Source organism: Rhipicephalus microplus, unplaced genomic scaffold (assembly GCF_043290135.1).
Source record: "Rhipicephalus microplus isolate Deutch F79 unplaced genomic scaffold, USDA_Rmic scaffold_148, whole genome shotgun sequence".
Taxonomy (NCBI): domain Eukaryota; kingdom Metazoa; phylum Arthropoda; class Arachnida; order Ixodida; family Ixodidae; genus Rhipicephalus; species Rhipicephalus microplus.
This window is the reverse complement of record NW_027464719.1, coordinates 118,288-124,613: the sequence shown is the minus strand read 5'-3', so window position 1 is coordinate 124,613 and position 6,326 is coordinate 118,288.

Below are 6,326 nucleotides of genomic sequence, written 5' to 3'. Positions count from 1 at the left end.
GTGCCCACTTCTGTTTTTATCAGCACCTATCCAACGGCCATAATTCATTCTTTTTTTTGCCAATAGATGCCTTCAAAAGGCGATGTGCTTTGTTTAGCGGTTGTTTTGGTTGTTCCAATTCAGTTAGTAAATAATGGTAAGAGAGTACCACCACAAAAACTGGACATGTCATTTCTTTTGTTGCAATGAGTGGCTAATGACCCAGTTATCTTGACTGCAAACATTTTTTAACTGAGCACACAACACTTAAATTGCTTAAAGGCATTTTCATACTGCTCTGCTCGGGTGTATGAATGTTGCCTCTTAAGATACCACAGTGCTGCAGACTTGTGAGACTGCATTTGTTTTTTTGTTTGAGAAAAGCAGTGCACGGGCTTGTTTAGATGTACATGTAATGTGTGTCTTTTGCAATAAATTGTCCTCTTTGTCACGCTTCCTATCTTCCATCCTCCTAGGATTATACGCATTGAGATGTGATACACCTGACAATACAACTACACTGACTTTCATTTCTCTTTGGTCCAGGTCAATGGGCTGGTCACCTACTCTACACCATTCTTATTAGTTTTTTTCTTTGGGTGTTGAAAGGACACTAAAGAGCGAAATAATTTTTTGCATACTATTGAAGTATGATTTCACATCACCACTCTTACCACGACACGACGCTTTGCAAGAGCGAAACCGCGCAAAAAAAACGCCTCACCAAACACCATGACGTCATTATTTTGATGGCATTTACTGGGTTCTACATAGCTTATAATCTATAAAAATGAAGGACATTGTCATCTGTGGGTGTCATAGATATAGCATATGAAGTTTCAGAAAATATCACCGAGCCAATCGCAAAATTGTGAATAAAACATTCAAAAAATTTTGACGTCACGCATGGACATTTCGACACAACTTTCAATAGTGAAACTTCAACCTTAATTTTCTCCACTAGTAATAAACTTGCGATAGTGAAACATATGGCATTGGCATTAAAGTACTCAGAGTGCAGTTTGTCGATCTAAACAAGGTCACTGTTTCTCTTCAGTATCCTTGTAATGCTTTTGTGAAATACACACAAGAAGCTTGTGAATCAAGTGCAAAGCTGCACAGCAAACTGGTGTCGCGAGTACGGAGTTTGTACTATGTGATTTCACCCATGTCGAATTGCTGCAGTCAAGGAAACCAAACTGCTCGAGGCTACAGCAGCAGAGGCCTATAAATCCCTCCACAGCTTCCTTCCACAATTTCAACCACATGGGTTCAATAGTGGCAAAACATGATATTTATTCCGCTTGTTCTTTACAAGTCTATGATAAACAGAGACTAACACATGCATTTTTCTTGGTTTAAACGTTGTTTTTTTATCTTTGAGTGGATAAGTTGTCTTGAGGTAACACTGATATTATTGAAGATAGAATCATTTTAAGGAATATATTCAATATCTCTGCTGCTAGCCTCCTTTCTGACATGCATTCGCGACAATTGCTATAATTGGCAATTGTAAGAAGTTTCACCCTAGTAGTAAATTTACCATGCACCACCCTTTCAGCAAAATTACCTTCCTAGATATGACGGCATCTATTGAAACATTCTTTATTATGAGGTATGAGAAAAATACAAATCCTTTGCCCACATCATAAACATATAGCAGGCAATGCCAATCAGAAAATAAAAATGAACAGGGCAGAGGCAAGTGAAATTATGAGGAGGAAAGATGTGCAGGAGAAGCGGACTCCACCCCCAGTCGAACTGGACAAAAAGAAGAAACAAAAGATATTTGGTTTACAATGTTGTTCTTGCTGCTAACATGTTTGGCCCAATTTAATCTTCAGTGGTGAATTCTTGTGATGTGCATGTTAGTGGGGCTGTCTTGGAGTTCTTTCTTTTACAGAGAAATCAAAGGTTACTCTCTACATAATGCAAACGAACAGCCAACTATAATACATAGACTACACAAGCCATCATCTTAGACACGGCAAAGACGAAATATTCATCAGACAGGCAAAGTGTTGAAGAAGCGTCTGTAGAGACAACGATCACTATGCTCACCAATTAAGCAAGCCAAAGGAGACATTTGGCAAAATGACCTGCAAAACACTCTGAACAAAATCCTAAATGAAGCTTGAAAATGAGGAAATCATTAGCTGAACATGTCCCATATCACAGCCTAACCAGCTGCTAGCCTTTTCAATCAAATACCGAAATGCATTTCCAAACTTAAATAATATCTTTCGCAAGTATTATCCAACATTAACAAGCAACCAGCCGCTTCGGAAAATGTTCCTCGACATGGTAGTGCATAAAAAAGTAAACCCGCATTTTTTCGGTACATAATTTACCTAGTTGCGATCTAAGATTTAATACCTGCAAACACCTTCAAGATCATGTCAGAATTAAAAGCACTAAAGTGATTTATGCATAGTATAAAATATAGTTTTACCTGCACTAGTTCAAACATTATCCACTTGAATAAATATACATATTGTCACAAACAGGACAACATTTTAACATGGTGTAGTAGCACAAATTCGACAGGGACACAGAGTACAATAAAACATGACACTCGCTTTTCTTGTCCTCTGTGTCGCCGTCAAAGTAGCGCTACTACGCCACATGTTAAAATGATATTTCACCAACTAGTCCAGCTCTAAAACCTACTGAACAAGAAGAACAACCTGTTAACGTTTCAGTAAATAGGCATCAATCAAGCATGGCAAATGACTGGGATCAATGGCGCAGCAGTTTATAGTGGCAGGACATATCTTCAACAATCTTAAACTTTAAATACAGTAACTAGCATTTTGAAGAAGAAACATCGCCGACCCTTATTCACGAGTTTAATACATTCCAGCCAACAAGTATAAATGTTCCAAAGGGGCACTTGAACCCATTTGACATGGCACATACACAACGAAACCCTATAAAAAATAAGGCATTCTTCAAGGACTATTCAAGGCTAATTATACCCATTGTCAGGTGGTGCTACCTCGAGGCAAAGATAATTCAGCAAATTGTCTTCTCCTTTTCTACTCATCCATGCAAAACACTTGCGCCCTCCTGCCCTTTATTTCTTTCTGTTTTATGGGCTTTTGATTGATTGGCCTTTTTACCCTGGCGAAACCTATTACGGGGGATCGGCTTTTAACTCACCCAATTCAGCATGTCGACTTCTCGTTTTCATCTCCCGTTTTCGCATGTGGCCTTCCCTGCTTTGTTTAAGTTGAAGGAGAGGTTATGAAGAATATACAAAATGCACTAAGGTAGGCAAAGGATGAATTTTAGCCTTGTTGGTACAACATATGTGAAATATTTTGTGGTCATTTGTTTATTGTTTGCACCAGTGTATCCCACATTTTCTTCATCTTGATAAATATGCCCGACACAATTCAGATAGGTCGGCAGTTGCAGCATTGAAGGAGCCTGCATGTTGAGACGATGGCTCTAGCGAGAACCCGTGTTCACAAATGTTTCATTTCTTTAGGTTTGTCTTCATCACAACTTCTGTGTTTTTTGGTTTTATAACATGACACTTCTGATTTTTTAAAAAATAATAAAATTGGTACTGTCTTGTATATTCCGTGTTAATGTTTGTATAATCCCTCATTTTTGTTTGTATTTTTATAGGTTTCCTATTCACCCATTGTTTTGATTTCTTAAAAGCAATCATTTTACTGAGTTAGTAAAACAACGATTGCTCTTCTTCGTTTATTTCCTGCCATCTTTTGTTTATTTCCTGCCATCTAGCATCTACAGACTATAACTACTATACTACGACTGAAAATATGAAAGAAACAAAAAGAATGATGTTCTTACACTGTAGCACCGAAATTAGGATATTTAGTAATTGCGTTTTTTTATTTTATTACCAGCATGTCAAGTGCCGGAGGCATGAGTGCTGGCTAACCAATGAAGAGTTGATTCCTAGGCGAAGGTGAAAAACATTCCCCGCCGACGCTAATCTGCAATTTTTTTCAGTGGTTCATTAATTCAAGTAGCATAACAATTCGAAAAGTAGGCCAAATGTGACATATCACCCTAATTTGTTATGCAGCACTGAGCAGCTGACTCATCCGTCACTCAGTGTCAGCGCAGCCAATTTTGCCTGGTTGAAACGCTCTTGCTGTAGATCGGGCACAGCAAAAGAGCGACACGTGATCCTAACACCAGCAACGTGTTTAAGTTACACACACAATAAATGTACATCATGACTGCACGTATCGCAACAGGAGAAATACGCAACACGTACGGCGGAAGTGCGGTAAACAATGAGTCTTATTTTTATTGTCAAGATCTGTATTAGCCTTTACAGTACTCTCATCAGGCTGCTGTACAAAACGAGCAACTTGCGCAGCGGGAACGTTTTCGAATTGCGGTAAAATACCACAGAGCGGTATTACCACCACTGCCACGAAATAATGGTGCAAAAGTGTGTTCACCCGGAGATTAGTTAAAGGTTGACAGCTTACCCGTCCTTGACACGAGGTGCACTATGAACCTGTGAACAATTGTGTTGATCACTGTCGTCACTGAAGAGTAGATTTATCGCGAGAAAGAGTGCTTGCCACAAATAAACACGTAGCTTGAACTTCGCGCTGGTTCAACGACGAAACCGGAAGCCACCATGACACTTTTCTTCACAGGAAACAGACGCAGTGCCAACGAGCCAACGTAAGCCTAAGTTGTTGCAAGCAAAATTCAACGCAGCTACCACCTCATACACAGCAGTGATGACTGATGATTCGTGCTTACGTTTTCGTTTTTAATCAGTAATTTTAAATGTTTGAAGAAAACAATCTTTTCACATGCTTGAATACCATAGTCATCATCATCAATAAGCCCGCGAAAATTGAATGCGGAACTTTAAGGCACCAAAAATGCCATTTTTATTGTTAATATTATTATTATTATTATTGTTATAACTCGCAGAGAAATCGCAAGCCTCCTACGAAAATGGAGCAGAGCGACATTCACACGCATTTTCAGCACTGCCTTAGAACACTCGTATGCGCAGCCTTCGAACAAGAAAAAAAATTGTAACTTAGAAGAAATGAACAAAACCATAACTACATTGATTCCTAAAACTCAACTGCAGTTAGGTTAAAGCACTAGAGCAAGTAGTAAGAAAACTCTCACAAATCACAAAAAAAAAGAAACAACAATCTACAGAAGCGGCCCACTCAAGATCTAAGTCTGAATTACCTCAGCTAAAATGGCTGAATAACAAAAAGAAAATTGCTGACATGGAGATTATAGCACCAAGAAATTAGAAGAAGAGTTCAAAGAAAGGACAGAGCATCACAACAGAAAACTAATTACGAATGCACACTCCAACAGATAGAGTTACATAATCAGCAGTCTCAACATCTATAGTAAGGTGGCAGGAAACTTTTACTACAGCTCATGAATAAGCCACCTAACAAAGAAAGAAGCCAAAGTTCAACAAAACACTTAAACTTCATGAGTGAATATCAACAAAGTTAAAAGAAACATAAAATCCGAGGCCTAACCAGGAACGAATCTGCTTGGATACCCTACCCTGAGAGATTGGAATAGAGCCCTACAAAACATGACCAATGCAAAATCATGCAGCGAAATTGTTGACCCAATCAAACATGGAGATCTCGTGTTTAAAAGCTTGTGACACTTTCTGCACAATGGCTCACGTACTGGCGAATCAAATGTTAAACCTAACTGTAAAAATCCCAATACCAAACAAATACAAAAAACTATGAAAAATTTGAAGAATTATACACAGATCAGCAGATGTCCCACTGCGGATCATATTCATGCGCTGTCAAACTGAAAAATCTGCCAAACGGAATACATCCAATCACTTAGCTTGCAGAGACTAATAAAACGCATTCGACTCGGTAGAGATACCAGCAGTCTTAGAGTAGCTAGCGCATAATGCATGCATGAATACCCTAACCAACATCTACAGAGAGCCCACAGCAGACAGACAGACAATGAAGTTTGTTTAGGTCTTGAGGGGCGACTAGAAAAGTCCTTTTATGGGGGAAGAACTGTCGCACGGCAGAAAAGTTTTATTCGTGAAGTGGATCTGGCAAGGAGATGAAATCTGAGCAATATTTACAGCATGCTTAGCAGAACTATTTCAGGCACCATGTTGATAAGAAACGCGAATAAACATTTACAGAGAACATCTCGGTACTTACGCTTTGCAATTGACATTTTGCTTTTCAGTAGTGGTGCTGTTGAACTACAATGAACTGAGGGTCTAAACCGAGAAAGTGTTCAAGTAAGGCTACAGATAAATAAGTAAAAGACAAAGATCTAATGTTAGGAGGCCAAACAAGAGAGCGAGAGTTCGCAAC